This window comes from Moschus berezovskii, chromosome 28 (genome assembly GCF_049115385.1).
Source record: "Moschus berezovskii isolate FMDL1 chromosome 28, NW_MosBer_1.0, whole genome shotgun sequence".
NCBI classification, from domain to species: Eukaryota; Metazoa; Chordata; class Mammalia; order Artiodactyla; family Moschidae; genus Moschus; species Moschus berezovskii.
Window position 1 is genome coordinate 22,251,914 of NC_142487.1, and position 27,338 is coordinate 22,279,251.

Below are 27,338 nucleotides of genomic sequence, written 5' to 3' on the forward strand. Positions count from 1 at the left end.
CGCGTTAATCACAGTCATACAGTTAAATTTGAGCCCTCATATTGCTTATCTCCCAGCATCTATGATTAATGTCACATAATTTCCTGCACAGCTTGAAGTCTGTCCTCTGAGATGGAAGGTGGGAACAGCATGATCCAGCAACTGTCACCATCTGTGGCTGACACATTGTTGGTCTAACAATACCCATTACCAGTCTCCCTTGCCTGCCTGCAGAATGTGCGTGAATGCTTGGTCACACAGTCCTGTCCAACTCTGTGACCCCATAGACTGTAGCCCACCAGGCTCATCTGTCCATGGGATTTTCCAGGCAAGAATACTGGAGTGGGTTGCCATTTCCTACTCCAGGGGATCTTCCTGACCTAGGGATTGAACTCCCATCCCTTGCATGTCCATGGGATTTTCCAGGCAAGAATACTGGAGTGGGTTGCCATTTCCTACTCCACGGGATCTTCCTGACCTAGGACTGAACTCCCATCCCCTACATCTTCTGCTTTGCAGGCGGATTCTTTACTGCTGAGCCACCACGGAACTAAAGAGACTTAAAAAAAAATGTAAATATTAGTTATCCCAGAATAGTTTAGAGAAGAACAGGAAAGAGCTGGCAGTGGTTCTGAGAAAGTTTTTACTTCTCTATTAAAGCAAACAAAAACTTGATCAGCACTACCCTCCTCCCTTTGTTCCTGCCATGGACATGATTTCTGAAGCCTTGCAAGCCACTGGCAACTATGAAGCGAAGAGCAGAAAGATAAAGGCACGCATCCTAAGAACAGTGGGGCCAGATGACGAAGCCTGAAAGGCATCATTCAGCAGCTGAAACAAGTCCTGCAACTCTTCATCCCCGCACTTCTGTGGCAGGTGAGAAATTAGACTTTCTTTTCTAAGGCGGCTCGCTCGCTCTCTATTCTAATTTGTCTGCCCTGGGTCTTACTTGTGGCTTGCAGGATCTTTAGCTGCAGCATGTGAACTCTCAGTCGTGGCATGTGGGATCTAGTTCCCTAATCAGGGATCAAAGCCGAGCCCCTGCGTTGGCAATGTGGAGTCCTAGCCTCTGGACCACCAGGGAAGTCGCTAGACTGTTCTTGGATTAAACTGCTGTTGGGTTTTTTGGATAACCAAAGCAAAAAGCGTTCTTTACTGATACGATTTCTACCCTCAGTGAAATGTGTGTATCTCGCTGGAAATTGGGCAGCTCTCGAGCTTAAGACCCTGGGGCGGGGATATTGCACAGGGTAAGGGAGAGAGGGAAGGAAAAGGGGAGAGAGAAAGGGAAGGAGAATGGCTGGTAGGCACTCACCCTGGCAGTAGCAGACCGCGAAAGTCCTCCCTTCCATACTCCGATGGAAGGAAAAGCATTCCAAGAGATCCCTCCTACTTCGGCTCTTTTTGTCCCGTTGCTTTCACAATGACCCTGGAGAAGGGAAAGGCTACCCCCTCCAGTATTCCGGCCCCGAAAATTCCTTGGGGTCACAAAGAGTCGGACACGACTGAGTGACTTTCTCTTCACACAATGACAGGTCCAGCTCCAGAGAATATGGTCCAGGAAACTGTCTTTGAACTTGATCACTTCACCGATCATATCATCTGAGCCTCAAGTAGAGTAATAAGCATGGGGAGAAGGAGCCTAATCAATGATGCTATAGCTGAAGATTCCATTTCAAGAAAATCTTTTATTAAAAAAAAAGAATCCGAACATAAGAATAAACACCTGGTGTCTGAGTCATGCCATCTTATTTCACTGCCCAAGACTGATTTAGTTGGTAACATGCAGTGCTATTTTGAATGACATTGACAGATAACAAAGGGACAGACACCAACTTACTATGTGAGCGATGAGGTTGTGCCACATGAAAGCCAGATAACTTCAGAGCGCAACAACTAAGTTTTTCTGTCCTTCAATCAGAGAAAAGCGGTGGGAAAGCTTGTTACCTGAATAATGTAGTGGTGTTCATAGGTCAAAACCCAAATTGTCTGACTGTGGTCATTTGTACCACATTCCCATGAAATCAGTAATTTGGCTTCGAGGAGGGGGCCTGGGCATTGGAGGGTTTGGGAATCATCTACAATATGAAATTGATTTAATTTGATAATTTTACTTACATTTAATTTATAGATTTGTTCATTTATTTACATAAGATCAATAAGCATAATGAGGTTAAAACAAGCTTCATATTTTTACATATATTGCAGTAACATCAGAACAATAATTTAACTCATCATGGGGGAGGGAGGCCCCCAATAACTTTTTCCTCATAAAAGGAATATGTGCCTTTCTCAGGGTTAAGAAAAAGTGCCCCCAAGGTTAAGAAAAGCTTGCACTCTCCTTGTCATATTCTTTTCCTTAGAAAAGAGATTTCTGAGAAATTGATAATTCATCTCTGGTGACCCCCTCCTTCTTAAAATTCTTTCCTTCCTTGGCTTATGAGACATCATACTCTTCCGATTCTCATTCTATCTACTGCTTTCCACTTGTCTTTGGTATAGCATCTTTTTTTTTTAATATCTTTTTCTTTGTCAGTAAACATGGACATTACGTTTATTTTTTTTAATTTTTAAAAACTTTTAATTTTGTATTGGAATATAGCTGATTAACAATGTTATGATAGTGTCAAGTGGGCAGCAAAGGGACTCAGCCATACATACACGTGTATCCATTCTCCCCCAGACTCCCCTCCCATCCAGGCTTCCACATAACATTGAGCAAGCAGTCCCTGTGCTCTGGTATAGCTTCTCTCTTGAACAATTTCTTAAATGATGGTGTTCTTCAAGGTTCCCTCTGTAGACGTCTTGTCTTCTGATCCTACACGCAAGGTAGGTCTTAAAGATGAATCTGCTAAGGGGTCTTAACCAGGAGGCTGCTGAAGGATGTGCTCTACCAGAACACGAGACTGACACAAGATTGAGAAAGCTAGGGAATCCAGGAAAGGGAGATTCCAATAACACTGGAGCGAGGCAAGGGAATGCCCTGGGTGATCAGGAAAAGAGCTCCTAAGAGACGTGCAAGAGGCCCAGGGAGCAATATTCCGGGTTGAGCAAAAGAGACAAAGGTTGTAGGAGGCACATTTCTAGAAAAAAAAAAGGACCATTTATCCATGCTGATGCCCATGCAGAAAATACCTTGGCCACCTGATGCAAAGAGCCAACTCATTGGAAAAGACCCTGATGCTGGGAAAGATTGAAGGCAAAGGAGAAGGAGGAGGAAAAGGATGAGATGGTTGGATGCCATCACTGACACAATAGACATGAATTTGAGCAAACTCCAGGAGACGGTGGAGGACAGAGGAGCCTGGCGTGCTGCAGTCCATGGGGTCAAAATGAGTTGGAAACGACTTAGCAACTGAACAACAACAAAAATGCAGAAAATTACATTAAAAAGCTTTTGGAAACTGTGGGGGTGAAAATCAATGATAATTACATAGAAGACTAAGAACATTTTTAAAAAGAGGTAATCGATTGCAGCCATGAAATTAAAAGACGCTTGCTCCTTGGAAGGAAAGTTATGACTAACCTTGATAGTATATTAAAAAGCAGAGACATTACTTTGCCAACCAAGGTCCGTCTAGTCAAGGCAATGGTTTTTCCCGTGGTCATGTATGGATGTGAGAGTTGGACTGTGAAGAAAGCTGATCACCGAAGAATTGATGCTTTTGAACTGTGGTGTTGGAGAAGACTCTTGAGAGTCCCTTATACTGCAAGGAGATCCAACCAGTCCATTCTAAAGGAGATCAATCCTGGATGTTCATTGGAAGGACTGATGCTGAAGCTGAAACTCCAATACTTTGGCCCCTCATGCGAAGAGTTGACTCACTGGAAAAGACTCTGATGCTGGGAGGGATTGGGGGCGGGAGGAGAAGGGGACGACCGAGAATGAGATGGCTGGATGGCATCACCGACTCTGTGGACATGAGTTTGAGTGTACTCCGGGAGTTGGTGATGGACAGGGAGGCCTGGCGTGCTGTGATTCATGGGGTCGCGGAGAGTCGGACACGACTGAGCGACTGAACTGAACTGAACTGAACTGAATCATTAATTTCAAGGGGAAAAAATAAATGAAATATAATCATGATGATACTATTGTGATATTATGTAATAGGTAGTAATATTTGAGTAATTTTACTAAATATTGAGAAGGTGAGTCTACACTAGAGGAAGCAGCTAATAAAGCAGAAATGTGTTAAATGTGGAGGGTGAAACAGAGGATTAGAGATGGGGCTGAGCACTGCATATTTTCTTGATATACTCTTAGTATCATGTAACTGTTTGAACCATGTGCCTGTATATTTTGGTAAAAATATAACAATGTTTTAAATTGTCATGTGACTTTCTTTTAGTACCATCACTCACCACCTCACAAATAGAAGGATAATTACCATTTTCCCCCCAGGTGTTCATTACACGCCAGTCTTCAGGTTGGATTCTTCCTGTGCATCCTGTCTAATCTTCACAACACAGGGCAGACTAAACAGTATTATCTCCAGTTTACACATGAGGAAACTAAGGCACTGAGAGGATAAATTACCCATCAGAGTTTACCTAACTAGTAAAAAAGAAAGCTAGAGAGTAGCCATGTGGTTTCAAAACCTAAGCTCTTTGAATTACATATTGTGGTGAAATACAGCTTTACCTTTGATTATATATAATTTTAATTTTTGTACGTCTTGCACATGTTTACATAAAGGCCTACCTGGGTTTTATGCATCACCCCTTTTTGTTCAATTATTTTGGCAGCACTGGGTCTTTGGCAGGCTCAGTTGCCCCTCGGCATGTGCAATCTTAGTTCCCCAAGCAGGGATCAAACCTTCATCCCCTGTATTGGAAGGTGGATTCTTAATCACTGGACCAGTAAGGAAGTCCACTGCAAAGGTCTTCTTAAGTTGACATTTTCAGCAAGCACCCTACTTATCTTTCTCAGTTTCCTGGTGTACCCTTTTGGATAACTCCATATTTCTTTTTTAGCTGATTTGAGTTTCAGAGATTGCTCTCCGCCCTAACTCTGAGCTTAAAGAAATGTTTAGCACTGAATGGTAGGCCTGAACTGTGGACAGTGTTCATCTGTAAGTTGGATTCCTTGGTGTCGGGTGAAGAAAAGTGCTAGTTGAAGAAGATGAGATGCATCCAGAAAGGGAAGAGATTCTGTAGGCTCACTGACTACACAGCCAAGTATTATATAGCAGCAGCCTTGGGAGCAAGAGCGAGCAAAGCTTGCTCTCTTGATGAGGATCATAACCTCATTCCCTTGCCTTATTTATCTCCATCTAGTAATCAGGAAGTAATTATTCTGATATAGGAGTTTCATGACAGTGAAAATACATGAAAATATTAAACGTCAAAAAATTTAGTGGGAAGTATTTTTCTTTAAAAGACATGAAATAAAGAAATGTTTACAGACTTTTCTAAATATGTGACTTGTCGCCAGTAATTATACATGAGAAAGCTATTTTTGGAATCTTGGTTCACAATAAAAAGATAGGATTATAAATTGACTTTTCTTAGCCTTTAAAATTAACTCAGAAAGAAATGATTTTCCAGTTGTACACTCTTTATTGTTTACCCTAAAATAACATTTGAACATGTATGGCAGATTTGTTGTTAGACCCTACAACTTGTAGAATTGTAATTAACTGATTCTGAATAATAAATAGCACTAGAGGATGTATAAGGAAAAAAGACTCCAAACCAAATTATATTTTTGAGAGAAATGGAGAATTAAAGGATGCATGAAAATATAAGAAATTTGTACTTATTTTAGCAAATACCTCCTGCAGATTTTTCAGCCTACAATTATACAAATCATGACCTATCACAAAGGAAAAAAACAATTAGTGAAACCACAAAAAAGAAAGTGATACATTTTACAGTTTTTTAAATAAGTAGGAAAGTATATGGTTGCCAGACAGATGAGAGGTAGTTTTATTTAACTTTGTGTTATATTTGGAGAAAATAAATCACTGTTTTAAAAAACAGTGCTCCATGAGAAGTACTTCAGGGGGTTGCCCAAGTGCATAATTTCTTGAAAGTCCAAATGTGTAGTTTTCTGTGTATCTTTTATCTTAAAACAATCTCAGATTTACAAAAAAAAATTTAAAGAACATCTTTGTCTTAACTATTTGAAAGTAAATTGTTAACATAATGTCTTATAACCCCAAATACTTTTATGTGTAATTCTTACAAAACAAGGATGTTCTTCTCTAAAACAGTTGCAAGTAAAACCTTTCAAGTAAGAAATTAAAATTTGTATTTAACAGTGATCCCCAGACCCCATTCAAGTTCTGCCGGTTGTACCAGCAATAGTCTTTAGAGCAAATGAATCCAGTCTAGACTAACAGAGCATTTGGTTGCTATATCTTTTTGTTTTCCTCATTGTGGAACAATTTTTCAGCCTTTCGTTGATGTTCATGACCTTGAAGTTTTTGGAGATTACAGGTAGATTATTTTGTAGAATGTCTTTCACTTTGAGTTTGTTTGATGTTTCTTTGTGATGAAAGGCAGGTAGCTGTGTAACCTGGGCAGTAATATGGTAGAAGCAGTGTTGTGTTCTCATTACATCCTATCAGCAGGCCCAGGATTTCAATTTGTCTCATAACTGGTCATGTTAACTTTGGTCATTTGATGGTGGTGTCTGGCAAGCTCCTCCCCTGTAAGGTTACATTTTTTACTTTTGTAATTTGTTTGTATTTTAGTATTAATATATAGGCTAAAAAAATTTAATGATGATAAAACCCACCCAAATATATATGTTATAAATCAGCTTTTAACACATTGGAGGCCATTTCCAGTTTTCGGCTTAACTCAAGCGAAGAGTTGACTCACTGGAAAAGACTCTGATGCTGGGAGGGACTGGGGGCAGGAGGAGAAGGGGACGACAGAGAATGAGATGGCTGGATGGCATCACTGACTCGATGAACATGAGTTTGAGTGAATTCTGGGAGTTGGTGATGGACAGGGAGGCCTGGCGTGCTGTGATGCATGGGGTCGCAAAGAGTCGGACACGACTGAGCGACTGAACTGAACTGATGTTTGCATAGAGCCTAGCCAGTTGCTTACTATTTTTCTCAGGTTCTTACAACATAATGTTAAATGATTCTTTATAATTTTTTTTCAGCTGAGCTTTCTGAGCTAATCTGAGATCACTCTCAGCTACATTTCTGAGCTTAAAGAATTTTTAACATTGAATGACAGCCCCAAAATTCTCACAGAATTATTTGCCTGGAAATGAAGCATCTCTATTTATTCTTCTACTGCTGAATAATAGATCACCACAAATATACCCTTAAACAATGCACAGTTATTATCACACATCTTCCATGGATCAGGAGTCTGGGCATGGTTTTCTGGGTCCTCTGATCTTTAGAATATTCCAGGCATTGACTGGGTCCAGAGTACCCACGTGAAGCTCAGTCTTCAGTCCATATAGTGGTAGGCAGTATTCATTGTGAAGCCATAATACTCAGGGAGGTCTGTTTCTTCAAGATCCACAAAGAGTTTCTGGCTTCTGCTTCTGCTCTCAGGACCCTCTTTGAAAGTGTTCACCTGGTTAAGTTAGGCCACCACGGATAATCTCCCCTTTTGATCAGCTCAGTGTAAACTAATCAGGCATGTTAATTACACCAGCAAAACCCCTTCAGCTTTGCCATCTGGATTAGATACTTGAACCTCTCGTACTGCTTCAACTGGCTATCAGGTTTGTCACTCGGTTCTGACTCAGCTTCTTCTTTTCTCGATATTAATTTAAGTTTTTGCATGTCGGAACACATAAAACTGTTCAAGTAAAGACACTGTTACAACCTGTGTGCGCTGTTGTGAAATAGCAGGCAAGTCTCAGGTATGTCTTCTTTAGGTGTATGTACCATGGAGCTGTGCAGCCGGAGGAAATACACAGCCCCTGGACTTGTGGTACTTTTATATCGGGTGATTTTAACTTTTGTAAGTCTGTGGTGCTTTTTCCCTGCCTTTTTTCAGTAAGGAATGAAATCAGTTGTTAGATATTACTGGGGATCCCACTAAGAGGCAAACCTTTATTAACATCCGCTTAAGCTTCTGGATCAGGTTAACTGAAGAGTTTTCCATGGGCACTGATTAAAAAATACCACTTGATATTCCTTGTCTGCATGAATCTAGAATTTCTGAAAACTCTGCAATCCCAACAAGATATAAAAATCACTGGTGGGGTTGATCTCTGCTTACATTATACTTGTTGATATGGATTTTAAAATGTGACCTTAAAAAATAAACATATGGTCATAAGTTTCTGCTTTCATTTATAGCATGGGTAGTGATTGATGTGGGTGTTTTAAATGAAATTTTGCTTCGTTGTGAAGTCTTTTGCTTTAAAAAATATTTTGAACACCACAGAAGAGTTTAAACAAGATAGGAAAGGCTGGATCTTCAGTTAGTAAATGAATCTAGGAAATTCGAGAACCTAAACAAGGTAATAATTTAATTCAATTTTTTCTTAAATAGGACTTATGAAGCTTCTATATACTTTGAGCATTTGTATATCCACCCAATCTGAATAAAGGACTACTGATATTACCTCCTCCAGTAAGGTTTTTTGAACCTGACCAAGACCCTAGTGACGCTCTACTACAGAAACTGGATCTTCAGTTAGTAAATGAATCTAGGAAATTCGAGGACCTAAACAAGGTAATACTCCAGAAATATACAAAATGGCCTTTCTTGTGTTGCTGAGTAAGCCTTAAATCTGAATATATAAGATCTATCCAGACACATTTTATCAGCCAAGGTTAGTGTTTTCAACTGTCAGCTATAGCTTTAGTTATAGGCTGTAGGCTCCCTAAAGTCTAGGACACAATTTTTAAACACTGTATTCCTTGGTCTATGCCTCCTGAGATTTCCTCTCCTGGGATGGGGTCAGGAGAGACCTAAATCTAAATGTCCTAAAGTGTTAGCTTTCTCAAGGGTTTCCCTGACCCCTAATCTTATTGAGATATAATTGAAATGTACTGAACCACACACATCTAGAGAGTATAATTTGATCCATCTTAACAGACGTGCACACCACAATCATGATAATGAACATTTCCATCTGTCTCAAAGGTTTCCTTTGCTTCTTTGTAATCCCTCCCTACCTCCACCCCCTCCCCCAGAACCACTACTCTGCTTACAGTTATCACAGATTAATATGTTCTGAAATTAAACGGTATCATCCACTCTGTCCTCTCCTTTTACCTGGCTTCTTTCACTTAGCTACTCATTTTAAGAGTCATCCTTTGAAATAAGTCAGAAAGAGAAAAACGAGTATCATATAATTAATGCATATACATGGAACCTAGACAAATGGTATCGATGATCTTATTTGCAAAGCAGAAATAGAGACACAGACATAGAACATATGGATACCAAGGGGGAAAAGGAGTGGGGTGAATTGGGAGATTCCAACTGACATATCTACACTACTGATATTATGTGTAAAGTAGCTGACTAATTCGCACATACTGTATAGCACAGGCGACTGTACTCAGTGCTCTGTGGTGATCTAAATGGGAAGGAAATCCAAAAAGAGGGAGTATGCATAAATGTGTGATTGATTCACTTTGCTATATAGCAGAAGCTAACACAACATTGTGAAGCAACTATACTCCAATACAAATTAGAAAGAAAAGAAAAGATTCATCCTGTGGTGAACATCAATCTTCCATTCCTTTTTGTTGCGGAACAGTATTCCATTGAGTAGACATGTCACATTTGTTTATCCATTCATTACTGATGGATTTTAGGATTGTTTCCAATTTTTCACTCTTATAAATGAATCTGAATGAGCTTTCATGTACAGGTCTTTATGTGGGCATATGTTTTCATTTCTTTAGGGTGAACAGCTAGGAATGGAATTGGCGACTTCACTTTCACTTTTCACTTGCATGCATTAGAGAAGGAAATGGCAACCCACTCCAGTGTTCTTGCCTGGAGAATCCCAAGGACAGGGGAGCCTGGTGGGCTGCCATCTATAGGGCTGCACAGAGTCGGACACCACTGAAGCGACTTAGCAGCAGCAGCAGGTGTTACATTTAATTTTTTAAGAAACTGCCACATTGCTTTCCAGAGTTATTGTACCATTTTGCATTCCCATGAAAAATGTGTGAAGGCAGGAGGAGAAGGGGACGACAGAGGATGAGATGGTTGGATGGCATCACCGACTCGATGGACATGAGTTTGAGCAAGCTCCAGGAGTTGGTGATGGACGGGAAGGTCTGGCATGCTGCAGTCCATGGGGTTGCAAAGAGTCAGACACGACTGAGTGAATAACACGTTTAAAAGACTTTACGTTTATAGTTAGTTTTTAGAATTATCTATTTAAAACAAGAAAGGTAACTTGAAAAACAATTAAGCTCTCTTTTTGCACTCTCATCCTTAGGGTAGATTCTTTGATTTTTTTTTTTTTTTACTGTGCTGCATGGCATGTGGACCAACAAGGGATAGAATCACCTGCACCCCTGCATTGGAACCATGGGGTCTTAATCACCAGACCACCAGGGAAGTCCTAGGGGAGAGTCTTTGGACCCTATAGACAGTGACTGATATCTCCTTCCTCTCAATCTTGAATAGCAGTCTCTGAGTTGTACTCATAATTGGACTTTGAAATTAATGCGTGAGGGTGTACTCAGTCATGTCCAACTCTTCGTGACCCCATGGACTGTAGCCCACCAGGCTCCTCTGTCCATAGGATTTCCCAGGCAAGAACACTGGAGTGGGTTGCCATTCCCTCCTCCAGGTTTGAAATCAATACTACCTGATAAAATCCAGATGAAAAAGACGGGAGTCGCGTCCAAAATAATAGTGGTTATCTATTTTTCCAACTATTGCAGATGTCTGTGTGTGTGTGTGGGAGGGTGGGGGGAGGTTGTTAAAGATTTGCCCTTAATAGTAAGGAAGATTTCATTCTTTTTTTTTTTTTTTTAGTAAGGAGGATTTCTGCTCTCCCAGAGGCCGTGTATTTACTTCTTTTCTCTCCCTTTTTCTTTCTTCGTCCTCCCTTCTCTTCCCCAAGGCAAGAAAAGTTATTTATTTAATTAGGGAGGAGCGCCTGACAGTCCTAAAGCCAGGTGGGCTCAGCCCTGAGAATCCTTCTTGGACGGCCTCCCCCAGGGCGCTGCGGGTTCACTGAGCGTCCAGGTTTTCTCATCGGTGAGCTGGCAGGCGTGTCTGCCCTTCCACAGGCCCTGACAGGCTTCTGTTCTCTCAGAACCAGCTTCTTACTCTGTTCCCGGGTGGAAAAGTCAGCTTGGCTGTTCACACGTGGCTGTTTATCTTCAATTCACAGTGGGTGGGGCTCTGCGGGAGGTAGCGGGGGTAGGTCTCCGGAAAATGCTTTTGACTTGAAACCTAGCGTTACTGCTAATATAGTTTAGGATCCACATGTCTTCCGTCTGGAGGGATTTGAGCCATGGCCTTTGAGATTCAGAAAACGAAAAGAAAGCTTGGGGTGGCATCTGTGAAAGTGCGGCTCCACTCTGCACCCCCGGGGAGGCGCGGCCCAGGTCACGTGTCCAGGGCCGGCTCTGAGCTTTTGCCCCACCCTCTCTGATAGGCCGTCAAAACCAGACTCCCTCGTCTCTCCCGCGATACTTGAATAGTGAGATAGCTTGTAAAAAGTCTAGGTGTTACACAAGCATTTGCTGAGACTTGCAGAAAAACAAAGGAAAGCATAAGTAAAAAGGAAAGAAAAGAAAGAGTAAATTTTAAGGTAGAGAAGGCTAATTCGAAAGCATTAAATAGAGTTATGGTTTGATAACATGCTGTTAACTTGAGTATCTACCTCAGCAATTTTTCCTAAAGAATGGATAAAGGTGACTCGAGAAAAGGGAGCAGATCTTTAAACCCAATAAATCTGTTTTTTTTTTTTCTAAAGCAGATGCCTTCTGCTTTTATTTACTGAGTTAAAAACACATATCATATTTTTACGGCATTCATTTTTGGCCTCACACTGCATTTTCTTCCTGTTTAGGATCGTAATCACAGTGGTTCTGCCAACCACAGTCCTTTTCAGGAATGTTGTTGTTTAGCTGCTAAGCTGTGTCCGACTCTTTGCAGCCTTCTGGACTGTAGCATGCCAGGTTCTTCTGTCCTCCACTAGCTTGTGGAGTTCACTCAAATTCATGTCCATTGAATCAGTGATGCTTTCTAACCATCTCATCCTCTGCCACACCCTTCTCCTTTGGCCTTCAGTCTTTCCCAGCATCAGGGACTTATTGATCTTGAACTGAGGACTAATTTGTTCAAGCTTAACATAGATACTAGTTTTTGATGCTTCTACAAAGCCTGGACCTCAGTGAGCAAGAATGATTTCTTAACAGTTATTTCAAATAATGTCAAATGAAATTCTAAGTCACCTATAATCCTTGTGCATTTTCTTTAAATTGTCTTTCTTTCTATACATGTATTTTTTCAATACTCTGTGCAGTGAGTACTTTAAAAATATTTGACACTTGGGATTAAGCTCTTCACGACTTCAAAGCATGAGCTTGAGCAACCTGAGAGGCAGACTCTGTCTAGGAAGACAGCTTGCTGAGATTAAGAAACAATGATTAAAGAACTATAGAGAATAGACTTAAGGACATAGGGAGGGGGAGGAGAGGGTGAGATGTATGGAAAGAGTTAACAGGGAAACTTGCATTACCATATGGAAAATAGATAGCCAATGGGAATTTGCTGTATGGCTCAGGAAACTCAAGCAGGGGCTCTGTATCAACCTAGAGGGGTGGGATGGGAAGGGAGGTGGGAGGAAGCTTCAAAGGGGAGGGGATATATGTAGACCTATGGCTGATTCATGTTGAGGTTTGACAGAAAACAACAAAATTCTGTAAAGCAATTATCCTTCAATTAAAAAAAAAAAAACACCTAGGAAGCCTGATTCTGCCAAACAGCTCAACAATTGTGAATAAGTTATATCTTTCTGGTCGTTCATTTACTCATCTGTAAAATGACCCAGCATTTTCAGTCTCTATGATCCTTTCCAATTCAGAATATTTGAATATATGATGTTTGAAAATACTCTGGCGTTTCTCCTGAAGCCCTTTCACATACACGTATCATTTTGTCTTCAAGAGAATCATTGAAGTAGATAAGGCTGGTCTCTGGAGAATAGATAAAGAAGTTGGGTATCCTTTTAACTAAGATGATAATTAAGTGGTAACTAAGATTGTGGGAAATTAGGTGATTGGCAGCGATTACCTGTGTGATAAATGGCAGAACTGGAACAAGAACTCGGGTCTTCTGACTCCAGCAAACACCTGTGTAGGCCACAAAAAGATGCAAGAGAAAGCGTAACTGTTTGGAATCACTAATTATCTGCAAGTATTACTTCTGCTGGTGATAATGCACTTTACTCAAACCACACTAACTCAAAGTAAAAGTAAATACCAGAAATAAAAGTAATAAAACGGCCAGTGCTTTATTGTAATATGAATATGGGGTAATTACAAGGGATTGAAAGATAGCAGCTGAGCTCCGGGTGGGTGAGTTTGAGGCTGCAGTGTAGGAAAGTTATGATTCAGTTATGGCCACTCCGTACCAGAAACGTAGTGATAAGGTACAAGCAGTAGGGGACAAAGCCATGAGGAAATGCCAAGAAGTAGGAAACTCTGACTACTTCTTGTTGTTGAGTCATTAAGTTGTGTCCTACCCTTTTGTGACCCCATGGACTGTAAACTGCAAGGCTCCTCTGTTTATGGGATTTCCCAGGCAAGCATACTGGAGTGGATTGCCATTTCCTCCTCTTAGGGATCTTCCTGACCCAGGGATCAAACTGCATCTCTTGTATTGGCAGGGTGATTCTTTACTGCTGAGCCCCCTGGGAAGCCCTAAAGCTAGGTAAAGGAGAAGAACTCGGAGACTAAAACTATTTGAAAAATAACAGCACATGAAAAACACAACGTTGACCATGTTGGAAAGAATGAAGACTAGGGAGGGATAAAAACTTGGTGATTAGATTACAATAAAAATGTTTGTAACTATCAATTACATGCCAAAATACGGGGACTTCCCTGGTGGTCCAGTGGTTAAGACTCTACACTTCTGATGCAGGGCATGTGGGTTCAGTTCCTGGTTGGGGAACTAAGATCCTCCATGCCAAGGGCAACTAAGCCTGCACACTGCAATGAAGACCCTGCACAGCCAAAAAAAAAGTGATATGATTTAGGAAATGACACTTAAAAATTAAGGGGTAAAGGGTATGATTATGAAACCTACTCCCAAATAGCTCAGAAAAAATATGTGTGCGTGTGTGTGTGTGTGTGTGTGTGTAGCTCGAACCAGAAGACCTTCTGCTTTCTACTGCTCTCTGACACGATTATTCCTGCCTGGGGAATAAAACCCCTCCCAGTTCCGTAAAGATACGGGAAATCAGCAAAGGTTATAGAGAGAAAGTATTAGCGATGTTTACATTCTGGTACGTAGCCCCACTCCTGAGAGTGATAAACGAAACTCCTATGTGGTTCAAGGTTTCCCTGAAGACCAACCGAGCTAATGAATGAGAAAGGACTTGGTAAAGACAATGGAACAATAAAACATGAAAGTATTCCTGAACTGTGGTGCTGTAACGATCAGGTAGACACAGTTGTTACTATTAAGCTAAAGAAAGTCAATGTTAGCACTGGAAAATAGATCATCAAATAAATCATCAATAAATAATCAGACTTGTTTTTTTAATACTATAAGTGCATAATAGGCAATTTAGCTGCCCTAATCCTAATGGATACAAATCCACTGTTGTTTTGTCTTCACAATGACTCATGAAGTGTGCTTGCCAGAGCTGCTGAAACTAAGTATCACAAACCAGGTGGCTGACACAACAGAAATGTATTGTATCACAGTTCTTGAAGTTGGAAGCCCCACATCAAAGTTTCAGTAAGGCTAGTTCCTCCTGTGAGAGAAGGATCTATTTTAGCCCTTTCACCTTGACTTATCGGAGAAGGAAATGGCAACCCATTCCAGTGTTCTTGCCTGAAGAATCCCAGGGACAGGGGAGCCTGGTAGGCTGCCGTCTGTGGGGTCACACAGAGTCGGACACGACTGAAGTGACTTAGCAACAGCAGCAGCCTTGACTTATGATTGCCTGGAGACCAAAGAGATGTAGGTTCGATGCCTGGGTTGGGAAGATCCCCTGGAGGAGGGCATGGAAACCCACTCCAGTATTCTTGCCTGGAGAATCCCATGGAGAGAGAAGCCTAGTGGGCTACGGTCCATAGGGTCACAAAGGGTCAGACATGACTGAAGTGACTTAGCACACACGCACGTCTTCTCCCTACGTCTCTTCACATCGTCTTTTTCTATGAATGTCTGTGCCCAAATTCCCTCTCCTTATAAGGGCAGCAGTCATACTGGACTAAGGCCCACTCTAGTTATCTCATTTTAATTGGTTCACCTCTGTAAAGACCCTCTCTCTATATTCTGGGATACTGGGTGTAAGAACTTCAACACATGAATTTGGGGGCAAAACCCACAATATGCAGAATACTTTCTTTTGTGAGTATAGGTACAAGTTCTTTTCTTAAAGAACAAATTCTTTGATAAGCCATTGATTTTAGTGAAAGATGATTCTTCTTTTTCACTCTAAGGCATATCTCATTTCCACTGCTAGATCTATCTCACTGCAATGGGGAAAAAGAGAGTAGGTTGACCTCCACAGTACTGGAAGGACTGATGCTGAAGCTCCAGTACTTTGGCCTCCTGATATAAACAGCCACCTCACCGGAAAAGGCCTGATACTGGGAAGGATTGAGGGCAGGAGGAGAAGGGGGCGACAGAGGATGAGATGGTTGGATGGCATCACCGACTCAACGGGCATGAGTTTGAGCAAGCTCCAGGAGATAGTGGAGGACAGTGATGTCCGGCCTGCTACAATCTATGGTGTCTCAAAGAGTAGCACACGACTTGGTAGCTGAACAACAACCCACCACGATATTACAAAGGATTGGCAGTGAATTAAAAAACCTACTAAATGGTTTTTACCCAGTAGGTATCCCAATATACCTATTGGAAAGGTCTGTAATAATAGGTGAGAACTCATTTTACTGCTTTCTGTAAGAGTGTAAAAAATGGGAACGGTGTGGTTGCGGCTGAAGTCAGGCTGCTGGCTGAGCTACAAAACACAGTGCAATCAGGAGCCTCCAAGGCTGGGGGCCCATCAGTATAAAAAAGAAAATAAAAAATATTTTCATAATGAACATATCAGTGACAGAACACTTACAAATACCAGATATCAATGCGTTCTGTTAGAGAGCACACTCTTTAAGAGACACACATGGCATTGAAGAAACCTCTTTTTGTGTGTGGCTGGATTATCTAGAAATCTGAGAATTAACCTAGTCATTTATCTTTCACCATTAAACAAAAAAATTTTTTTTTCTGTTTTAATAAGTGTTTCAGCTAAAATAGTCATGGCAGCAACCAGCCTTTTCCATTGTTTGCTGAGTACACCCCTAAAGTTTAAAATATAGTCCTCATTTTCATTTGTCGTGTATCAACATGTGCTCTCCGCCTTAACTGCAGGCAATTACTGAAAATGTCTTTGAGGCAGTAACACAGGTTGTACCTAATTCTCTTCTTCTGACTCTGTGGAGTTTCATGATAAACCGTGGAAGTAAAAAGCCGGGGGAAAGGGAAGCCCCCAATCCTTTTTATGAAATCTTCCCCCCATTTTTTTTTTCAAATAGCAACCAGTTTAATTATAAGTTGTAGGCTTCTCCTGCTACCAACAATTTGCTAAATAGTAACGAAAGCGCTCAGTGCTTCTCAGTGAAGCACACACGAGAGGCTCTGAAATAATCCTCAGGAAAGACTGGAGAGCGTGTGGTGCCAGCTTCACGCCCGTGGCAGTGCGTGGGAGCAGATGGCTTGGAAGTGAAATCCTCAGTCAACCGTCTGCAGCAGCCTGATGGCCAGCCCATGCACTTCTTTATTTAGGAAGGACTTTCCACTGTATGTTAGCCACTCAGGCATGTCCGACTCTTTGTGACCCCATGGATTGTAAACCACCAGGTTCCGCTGTCCATAGAATTCTCCAGGCAAGAATACTGGAGTGGGTTGCCATTTCCTTCTCCAGATGATCCTCCTGACCCAGGGATCGAACCCCAGTCTCCTGCATCGCAAGCGGGTTCTTTACCATCTGAGCCACATATAGTCCATGGAATTCTCCAGGCCGGAATACTGGAGTGGATTCCCTTTCCCTTCTCCAGAGGATCTTCCCAACCCAGGGATCAAATCCAGGTCTCCCGCATTGCAGGCAGATTCTTTACCAGCTGAACCTTCCTCTGTATAGGGCTTCCGGGATGGCTCAGATGCTAAAGAATCTGCCTGCAATGCAGGAGACTCAGGCTCGATTCCTGGGTCGGTAAGATCCCCTAGAGAAGGAAACGGCTACCCACCACAGTATTCTTGCCCGGGAATTCCCATGGACAGAGGAACCTGGCCGGCTACACTCCATGCGGTCACGACTGAGCGAGTAACGCACACGCTTTCCTGTGTAAGAGCCGACAGTGTACTGATGGGCTTAAACCGACAATAGGCAACAGGAAGGTGGTGACAGTCACCGAATCCTAGTTGAGTTGAATTATTGGTACAATAAATATAATGAGAAGGAAAGAATCTAGTATTTCCTGAACCCTTACTTAGTGACAAGCTCAGCGCTTGGCCAACTTTAAAGTGCATATGAATCACTCAAGGCATCTTTTTATTTTTTCAAGTCGTTTCTGATGTGTTTCAAGATTATTTTATTTAGTCATTTATTTAGCTGCACTGGGGTCTGTGGGATCCTTAGTTCCCCCACCGGGGATTGAACTGGCACCCCCTGCAGTGGAAGCCAGGAGTCCTAACCACTGGACCGCCAGGCAAGCTCCAGCCAGGGCATTCTCTTAACAAGCGTGTTCAGATTCAGCAGGTCTGGGGCAGGACCTGAGATTTTGCATTTTTACCAGATTCTCAGTGACTGCTGCCTTCTGTTTCCCAGACCACAGTGTGTGCAGCAAAAGCCTAGATCCTTCTATTTAATACTTACAATAAATTTGAGAGATAGATATTATTATTATTATCTTTTAAAGCAAACATTGAAGGAGAGATTTAAAAATTAATAAATGAGGAAATCTGAAATTGATTTATAACAAAGTTCCTATTCTTTCCAGCACTCTAATGATACCCAATAAGAGTAACAAATACTTTATTTTTTTTAAAATTTGCATCTCAAAAATACCTGGTCGCCTGTGATATTTGTCTAAATTTCAGATCTTCAGGTCCTACCTCGGTCTATCAAACTGAAATTTCTAGATGATGTGCCTAGGATAATGTGTTTTAAACTGGTACCTCGCTGATTCTCATGATCAGGAAAGTTTAGGAAACAATGATTATCTAGGTGACACTGTAGTTTTGCAACTTAAGTGAGGAACTCTGGTAATCTATGTTTATTTCTGAGCTTAAGCAGAATCGTACCCGCTCAGGATCTTTATTGCATTTCAACTTCACTGAGAAGGGCTGCCGGGACACACAGAGTGAAACTTGTCGGTTTCATGATGTAAGGGATAGGTTTAAACCTGTATCTTATAACAGGGTGCTAAAGTAGAGTATCTAATTATGTCACTCTTAATTGTAAGGTGAAAGCAACAACAGCCACAAAGTTTTCTTTGCCTCTTTATCAGGTGAATGATCTTTGCCACCAATCCAATTACAGAGGATCAGTATTTTAAAATAAAAGCTCACTGGAATAATATTTCCCATATCCAAAAGACATGGCTAACTTTTTTAGTAGAAACTCTCAGTGTGATCAGAATAAGGTTGATTATTTATCTATGCTTTGGAAAGTTGACTTTGCACCAAGGAGATGACCCATAAATATTTCACTATAGTTCTGAACAGGAAATGAAGGGCCAAAGTAGACTTTTTAAAGTAAACATTGAGTTGCTTCTTTTAGATCACTGGTAGTTTTTCTAGCTTAAAAAGAAAAGAAAACACATTCAATGTATGTAATTCAAAGGCACTGTAGGATCTTGGTATAGTTAATGTACTTACGAAATATAATTTATTAGCTTGATACATTCTCTTACTAATGGAACCTAATAATTTGATAACTGGAAGACCTTAGATTTTTCTTACATATTTCTATATTTTCAAGAAAATCTAGTTATATATGACCAACTTTCAAATGAAATATTACATTTTCTTTTTAAAATTAACAAGATATTTCAAATATGTCAGAAGACTTGTATACTGAAATCTTCCTATGACACAATTCACTAAGCCTAGAATTTGTTTCAGGGAAGTACAACCAATATAAATATTAGTCATTTGGAGACATTCCACTTAGATTTGAAACCTAGATTGTGCCAGTTACATAACTTTTCTGAGCCTTCATTTCCTCATCTGTGAAACATAGACATTTCCTTGCTGAGTTATGTATTAGACTAGAGGTAGATGAAGAGGCAAGCATTTGGTAGGTGATTAATGAATGGTAATAATAAAACAAGGCATCATTGCTAAACCACCAAAAGAACTTTTTTAAAGAGATAGGGGCTTCCCTGATGGCTCAGTGGTGAAGAATCTGCCTGCCAGTGCAGGGGACTGGAAGGAAAGTTATAACCAACCTAGACAGCATATTAAAAAGCAGAGACATTACTTTGCCAACAAAGGTCCATCTAGTCAAAGCTGTGGTTTTCCAGTGGTCCTGTATGGATGTGAGAGTTGGACTGTGAAGAAAGCTAAGTGCTGAAGAACTGATGCTTTTGAACTGTGGTGTTGGAGAAGAATCTTGAGAGTCCCTTGGACTGCAAGGAGATCTAACCAGTCCACCCTAAAGGAAATCAGTCCTGAATATTTGTTGGAAGGACTGATGATGAAGCTAAAACTTCAAAAGTTTGGCCATCTGACTAGAAGAACTGACTCATTGGAAAAGAACCTGATGCTGGGAAAAATTGAAGGCAGGAGGAGAAGGGGACGACAGAGGCTGAGATGGTTGGATGGCATCACCAACTCAATGGACATGAGTTTGAGCAAGCTCTGGAAGTCGGTGGTGGACAGGGAAGCCTGGTGTGCTGCAGTCCATGGGGTCGCAAAGAGTCGGACATGACTGAGCGCCTGAACTGAACTGAACTGACTGGGAGGATCCCACACGCCACGGGGCAGCTAGACCTGTGCTCCACAACTACTGAGCCTGTACGCTGGAGCCCAGGGGCCGCAACTATTGAGCGTGTGTGCTGCAGCTAAGGAAGCCCACACGCCCTAGGGCCCGTGCTCGGCAATGAGAAGCTCGTGCACCGTGCCTGGCGAGCAGAGCCCACAATTAGAGAGCAGCTCTCCTCAACTGAAGAATATAGCCTGTGCAGCAACGAAGACATGGCACACACAAGAGAAAATAAAATTATTTTGTAAAACGTGATAGCAATCTGTCTGGCAAAGTGCCTGCATATGTATTTCCTCCATTGGAATATATACATGATGTCTGTGTGTGCTTGCTAAGTCACTTCCATCCAACTCTTTGTGACCGACTCTTTGTGACCCCATGGACTGTCGCCCACCAGGCTCCTCTAATTCTCCAGGCAAGAATACTGGAGTGGGTTGCCATTTCCTTCTCCAGGGGATCTCCCCAACCCCTGGATCTTATGTATATCTGTGTATCTGATGTCTTCTGCATTGGCTGCTGCTGCTGCTAAGTCACTTCAGTCGTGTCTGACTCTGTGCGACCCCATAGACGGCAGCAGCAGTCCAGCAATCCCCGTCCCTGGGATTCTCCAGGCAAGAACACTGGAGTGGGTTGCCATTTCCTTCTCCAATGCATGAAAGTGAAAAGTGAAAGTGAAGTCTCTCAGCCGTGTCCAACTCTTAGCGACCCCGTGGACTGCAGCCCACCAGGCTCCTCCGTCCATGGGATTTTCCAGGCAAGAGTACTGGAGTGGGCTGCCATTGCCTTCTCCGATGGGTTGTTTTTACCACTAGCGCCACCTGGTAATCCCCACATGATGTCTACATTTTACTTATTCAAATTCAACTCTATGTGCTTGACAAATAAAGGAAAAAAATGAAAAGGGGGGGAACCTCCAATTTAAAATTGTCTTGGCAGTTCCAGCCCAATATTTCACTCGATGAGCATGAATATTCTTGTGTACGTTGTAAAATGAAAATGTGAGTCTTTATTGGTCTTGCTTCCAACGGGCCTCTCAAAGCATGACCGTTTCACTGCCCAAAGTATAACTCTAGGAACTTGACATATACCTTTCAGTACAAAATATTCCTAAAGTGCAGGCGTAAAGTACAGCCAACGCCTGCACTTTATCTGCTGTTCAACTGAAGAAACAATTCTCCATTTCAAAGCTGGAGGGACTCTATCGAAACTGTTGAGAAATACTGTGTCTGTCTTTGAAGTAACAACTTCCTGAGGCGTTTTCCAGTGTAATGTTTAAAAAACCTTTTATTTTGAAATAACTTTGGACTTACAGAAGTTGCAAAAAGTTGAAATAATACTTCAGAAAGATCGTCTCTGTTCTTCACCCAGTTTCTCTGTGTTAACAGCTTTCATTTCCACAGCCTGATTATCAAAAGCAGGAGATGCACATGGGTATAAGGCTCTTCGCTAAATGACAAAGCTTATTCAAATTTCACCAGATTTTCTCCATTGTCCTTGTTCTGTCCCAGAACCTCATCCGGGCTCCTACCTTTCATTTATTTGTTCCATTTTCTTGCTCTCCCCCAAACTAGCATGATTCCTCATTTCTCTTATCTTTTATGACTTTGAGCTCTGACTCCATGAAAGTAAAGTAAATCAATCAAGTCATTTTGAAAAATGTCTTAAGTAGGTACTGATGTCTTAGCTAATTCTGTGTAAATCCCAAAACAGGATATTTTATACAGAGGATTATTTATCAATTTGTCATTACACAAGCACATGTTCAGTTCAGTTCAGTTCAATCGCTCAGTCGTGTCCGACTCCTTGCGACCTCATGAATCACAGCACGCCAGGCCTCCCTGTCCATCAACTCCCGGAGTTCACTCAAACTCATGTCCACAGAGTCGGTGATGCCATCCAGCCATCTCATTCTCCGTCGTCCCCATCTCCTCCCGCGCCCAACCTTTCCCAGCATCAGAGTCTTTTACAGTGAGTCAACTCGTCGCATGAGGTGGCCAAAGTATTGCAGTTTCAGCTTTAGCATCAGTCCTTCCAATGAACACTCAGGATTGATCTCCTTTAGAATGGACTGGTTGGATCTCCTTGCAGTACAAGGGACTCTCAAGAGTCTTCTCCAGCACCAGAGTTCAAAAGCATCAGTTCTTCGGCGATCAGCTTTCTTCACAGTCCAACTCTCATATCCATACATGACCACTGGAAAAACCATAGCCTTGACTAGATGGACCTTGGTTGGCAAAGTAATGTCTCTGCTTTTTAATATCTTATCTAGGTTAGTCATAACTTTCCTTCCAAGGAGTAAGCGTCTTTTAATTTCATGGCTGCAATCAGCATCTGCAGTGATTTTGGAGCCCAAAAAAGTAAAGTCTTTTTCCACCATTTTTCCATCTATTTCCCATGAAGTGATGGGACCAGATGCCATGATCTTTGTTTTCTGAATGTTGAGCTTCAAGCCAACTTGTTCACTCTCCTCTTTCACTTTCATCAAGAGGCCTTTGAGTTCCTCTTCACTTTCTGCCATAAGGGTAGTGTCATCTGCATATCTGAGGTTATTGATATTTCTCCCAGCAATCTTGATTCCAGCTTGTGCTTCTTCCAGCCCAGCGTTCCTCATGATGTACTCTGCATATAAGTTAAATAAGCAAGGTGACAATATACAGCCTTGACGTACTCCTTTTCCTATTTGGAACCAGTCTGTTGTTCCATGTCCAGTTCTGACTGTTGCTTCCTGACCTGCATACAGGTTTCTCAAGAGGCAGGTCAGGTGGTCTGGTATTCCCATTTCTTTCAGAATGTTCCACAGTTTGTTGTGATCCACACAGTCATAGGCTTTGGCATAGTCAATGAAGCAGAAATAGATGTTTTTCTGGAACTCTCTTGCTTTCTCCATGATCCAGCGGATGTTGGCAATTTGATCTCTGGTGCCTCTGCCTTTTCTAAAATCTGCTTGTACATCTGGGAGTTCACGGTTCACATATTGCTGAAGCCTGGCTTGGAGAATTTTGAGCATGACTTTACTAGCGGGTGAGATGAGTGCAATTGTCCGGTAGTTTGAGCATTCTTTGGCATTGCCTTTCTTTGGGATTGGAATGAAGACTGACCTTTTCCAGTCCTGTGGCCACTGCTGAGTTTTCCAAATTTGCTGGCATATTGAGTGCAGCACTTTCACAGCATCATCTTTCAATATTTGAAATAGCTCAACTGGGATTCCATCACCTCCACTAGCTTTGTTCGTAGTGATGCTTTCTAAGGCCCACTTGACTTCACATTCCAAGATGTCTGGCTCTAGGTCAGTGATCACGTTATCGTGACTATCTTGGTCTTGAAGATCTTTTTTGTACAGTTCTGTGTATTCTTGCCACCTCTCCTTAATATGCATGTAATAGATGCTATTTACTGGAACGAATATAACTACCCAAGTGATAATGAAAGTAACAACCTGTGCTTGCTTTTGGATAGTGACTATTTTAGAGTTGGAATCCTATCAGATACTGGTGGAAGAATTTGTTGATGGCTCTACATTTCTGACACCTCAAATGGATTGGAGATTCAGCAATTCTGACTTTGGGTACTCATTACCCTTGTTTTCTCAATAATCTTTCTGGCTTTACTCAAAAGAAAAATGAGGTAAAATATATAGTCAAGTAAGAATCATCTCATACAGAAACTTTTCTAAGCAGTGATCATTTTAACAGCAGTAATTAACTGTTTGGTGCCAGTCTATGCAAAAATATCCTTCAATTATAAATATTAAGTGGGCATGAACTAGAAAGATCACTTCTTTTAGGGAATTTAAAATATGGTAACAGAAATGGAAAATAATAGTTGAGACCTTGGAGGTTTAAAAAATTTGTAAAGAGAATTCAAAGGATAGTAGTCATCAATCTATATATGTATATGTTAACTAATAAAAAGAGAAATTTTTAGTTGCATTTTTGAATATTATTAGCAACATCGACTGAGCGACTGAACTGAACTGAGCAACATATAAGATTTTTTCCCTCAACTTTAGTGAGGTAGGTATGTATGCATGCTAAGTCACTTGGTTGTGTCTGACTCTTTGTGACCCCACGGACTGTAACCCACCAGGCTCCTCTGCCCATAGGATTCTCCAAGTGAGAATACCCGAGTGTGTTGCCACGCCCTCCTCCAGGCGATCTTCCCCATCCAGAGATCAAACCCATGTCTCTCACATCTTCTGCATTGGTAGGCAGTTTCTTTACCACTAGTGTCACCTGGGCAGAGAAGGCAATGGCAAGCCACTCCAGTACTCTTGCCTAGAAAATCCCATGGATGGAGGAGCCTGGTAGGCTGCAGTCCATGGGGTCGCTACAAGTCAGACGTGACTGAGCAACTTCACTTTCACTTTTCACTTTCACTTTTCACTTTCACTTTTCACTTTCACACATTGGAGAAGGAAATGGCAACCCACTCCAGTGTTCTTGCCTGGAGAATCCCAGGGACGGGGGAGCCTGGTGGTCTGCTGTCTATGGGGTCGCAAAGAGTCGGACACGACTGAAGTGACTTAGCAGCAGCAGCAGCAGCAGTGTCACCTGGGAAGCCCTTGCTGCTGCTGCTGCTCTTAGTGAGGTATAATTGCAAATAAAAATTGTATATGTTTAGGTTGTAAAATGTGATAATTTAATAAATATACATATTTAAAATGATTACCACATTCAAGTTAATTAACCCATCTATTGTCTCACATAGTTATGTGTGTGTGTATGGTGAGTCTGGAGGACTTCCTGTTTTCAGTTTTTTGTTTTTTTATTTATATTATTAAGATTTGAAAAAAAAATTGCTTTTTTTAGAGTCTGTTTGTGATTACATATTTTTTTAAACTTTTTATTTTGGAATAAATTTATGTTTACAGAAAAGTTGCAAAGATAATCAACAGATTTCTCACATAACCCTCGCCAGTTTCTGCTGTTGTTAGCGTGTTACATTACCACTGTAATTTGGTTAAAACTAAGCAATGGCACCCTACTCCAGTACTCTTGCCTGGAAAATCCCATGGACAGAGAAGCCTGATAGGCTGCAGTCTATGGGGTCGTGAAGAGTCGGACACGAATGAGTGACTTCACTTTCACTTTTCACTTTCATGCATTGGAGAAGGAAGTGGCAACTCACTCCAGTGTTCTTGCCTGGAGAATCCCAGGGACGGGGGAGCCTGGTGGGCTGCCGTCTATGGGGTCGCACAGAGTCGGACACGACTGAAGTGACTTAGCAGCAGCAGCAGCAAGAAACCAGCATGGATCCTTTTCTATAAATTTGAGACTTTATTTAGATTTCCCCAGTTTTCCCATTAATATTCTCTTTCTGTTCTGGAATACAATTCAGGGAGCCACATGGCATTTAGCTGCCATGGTTTTTTAGTCTCTTCCAACCTGTGACACTTCTTTTACCTTGTCTTTTCTGATCTTGTCACTTTTGATAGAAACTCGTTAACCGTTTTGTAAAACAAGCCTCGGTTTGGGTTTGTCTGAGGTTTTCTTGCTATTACGCTGAGATGACCCATTTTGGGACAAGAATTCCACAGAAGTGATGCTGTGCCTTTCTGAAGGCATCCTCTCAGGATGTGTAATATCCACATGATCGTTCGGTTAAGGTAACAACTGCCAGGCTTCTCCACTGGAAGGTTAGTGTTGTCCCCTCCCTTTCCATCTTCTGTTCTTTGGAAGCAAGTCACTTGTGTAGTCCCCCTGCAAGAGTGGGGAGATTAAACTCCATCTCCTGTAGGGGTGGGTGGTTATCGCTATATATTATTTGGAATTCTTCTACAAGGAAGGTTTGTCTATACAGGACTTTCAATATCTAATATTACTAAATTTTCTAATTGATGATGAAATAATACTATATTAATAATACAGTATTATAGTGTATATAATACAGTATATAGTAATATAGTATATATAATAAGTGTGAAATTATTGCACACTTGTTTTGGGTAGATACCTATATAATAGATCCCTACCCTAATATATCTTAGTAGGAGAGAGAGATTAAAAATAAGTAAGCAAGGTTTCCCTGGTGGCTCAGTGGTTAAATAATCCAACGCAGGGGACACGGGCTCAATCCCTGGTCCGGGAAGATCCCATGTGCCACGGAGCAACTAAGCCAGCACGCCACGTCCGGAGCCTACGTACTCCAGAGCCCGAGATCTGCAGCAGGAGACGCTACCCAACTGCAGACTGCAACTGGAGGGTAGCCCCAACTAGAGAAAAGCCTGAGCAACGACGAAGACCCAGCTGAGCCAGAAACAACTAAAACTTTTAAAAATCTATCGAAAATAAGGAAGCAGCCCCTGCCGTTCTCCTCAGTCCACTGCCGCCTCCTGTCTTCAGCATGCCTGGTCCTACCCCCAGGGGCACTAACGGGGGCGCCTCAGGGCATTCTCTCACAAAGCAGGGGCCGCCTGGGCAGCTGGATCCACAGACCAGCAGACAAAAAATGTCAGCTGCGGAGTGAGGGGCACAGGCCTCACTACTTCAGGAGGCACTTGGGCTGTGGCGATTCTGCACAGAAGACTCACCAGGGCTGGAAGTTAACCCTGTTCCAGTACTGGTGACAAGTCTGTATTTACATTGCATGTGTGGGACAAGTACACACATTCATAGTTTTGGCTACATCCATCTGTCTGTCATCTTAAGAAAAAAGGGGGAAACCCAACATATCTTGAACTAAAAGCATAGTGATTTTCTGTTCATGAAATTTTCTGTAAGCTTACTGTTTTACAAGGAACTTAATGAGAATTGATTTTGAAGGAATCAATTTTTTCTCGGACTAACTAAACTTTTTAATTCATTAAAATACAAGCAAACAGCAAACAAAAACATTATTGACGTGTTATGAATGATACTCAGTATGTCCTGAGAGAATGGGGTATTTCTGAGGGAGCAACCTAAGAGAGTGCATTCCGGAATGGTCAAAGGTGTTGACATTTGACTTCCATGAAAATCCTTTCCAACGATAGAGTGGTCTGGGGACAGGAAATTGTCTGTGACGTTTCATGTCACGTGCCAACTTGACTGGGCCACAGGGTGCCCAGGGATTTGGTTAAATACTATTCTGAGTATGTCTGGGCTTCCCTCATAGCTCAGTCAGTAAAGAATCCACCTGCAATGCAGGAGACCCTGGTTCAACTCCTGGGTCGGGAAGAATTGCTGGAGATGTGATAGGCTACTCTCTCCAGTATTCTTGGGCTTCCCTGGTGGCTTAGCTG